We start from the raw sequence: 1,417 nt of genomic DNA, 5'->3' as shown, positions 1-1,417 counted from the left end.
TGCTTAGTATGCTCATAAAAAATAAATCGATGAGTGTATCAAAGCTTGTCCTTACTTTACATTTGTTGGTTACTAATGACCTTAACATTCATTTCTGAATGCTCAAAAACTAGAGCATTTTTAACAATCTGTTGTTAAATCTGCAAATATGAATCAAGTTGTCTATAATTTCCTGAATTCTTTCTGTTCCTCTCTTAAAAATAAAGATGAAATGTACCCATCTGTGGTCCTGTAGCACCTCTCCTATTTGCCATGACTTTTCAAAGACTACCAAACAGTTTATAGCTCGAAATTCTATTTGCACCCTGGTACATAATTTATCTGGTCTCATTTTAAACACCTTGGAGTTAGCTTGCCAATCCCTCTTGTATCTTGGGCTGCAATTTCTACTTTTCATAGTTTATTCTCCATATTCAATTTAAAACCCAATCTAGAAAAGAGAGGAGAAAAAAATAGGAATTGAATGATGCTGTCTTGTCTCTGATATACCTTCTGCTATCATCTCTAAGAAGTAGACTTATTTCCTTGTTCTTTTTGAAATCGTGGATTGACAAACTATAATTGTGTGTGTATATATATACATATATATACACACACATATATACATACATACACACACACATATACCTTGTGTGTATATATATAATATACCTTGTGTGTGTGTATATATATACACATATATACCTTGTGTGTATATATATACACATATATACCTTGTGTGTATATATATATATTTACCGTGTGTGTGTGTGTGTGTGTGTGTGTGTGTGTGTGTATATATATATATATACAGGGTACAAAGTAATGTTATGACATATGTATACAACATGAAATGACTAAATCAAGCTAATTAATATATCCATCACTTCAATACTTTTCTTTTTTGTGGCAGGAACATTTAAAATACATTGTCTTAGCAATTTTGAAATATACATTATTATTAAATATAGTTACCATGCTATACACTATATCTAAAATAATTCGTTCCTCCTGTCTAACTGAAACTTTGTACCCTTATGAGCTCCCTTAGCTTATGGTAATGAGCTCTCTTAGCTTTTCTTTGTCTAGGAAAGCTTTTATTTCTCCCTCATTTCTGCTGAGAAATCCACTGACATTGAGACTACCTTGTATGTGATATGTTTATCTTGTGCTGTTCTCAGAATTTTTTATTAGTCTTTGATTTTTAATAGTTCGATTATTACATGTCTTGGTTAACTCTTCTTTGAGTTGAAATTGATTGCAAACTCCTGCACTTACTGTACCTAGATATTGGCATCTTTTCCCCCAAATTTGGGGAGTTTTCAGGCACCATTTCTTTAAATATGCTTTCTGACACTTTTTTTCTCTCTTCTTCTTGAATTCCTATTATATGCATGTAGTTCTATTGATGATGTTGAATAAGTCCTGTAGGCATTCT

Source organism: Pongo abelii, chromosome 3 (assembly GCF_028885655.2).
Source record: "Pongo abelii isolate AG06213 chromosome 3, NHGRI_mPonAbe1-v2.0_pri, whole genome shotgun sequence".
In the NCBI taxonomy this organism is placed as follows: Eukaryota; Metazoa; Chordata; class Mammalia; order Primates; family Hominidae; genus Pongo; species Pongo abelii.
Note: the sequence above shows the minus strand (reverse complement) of the source record.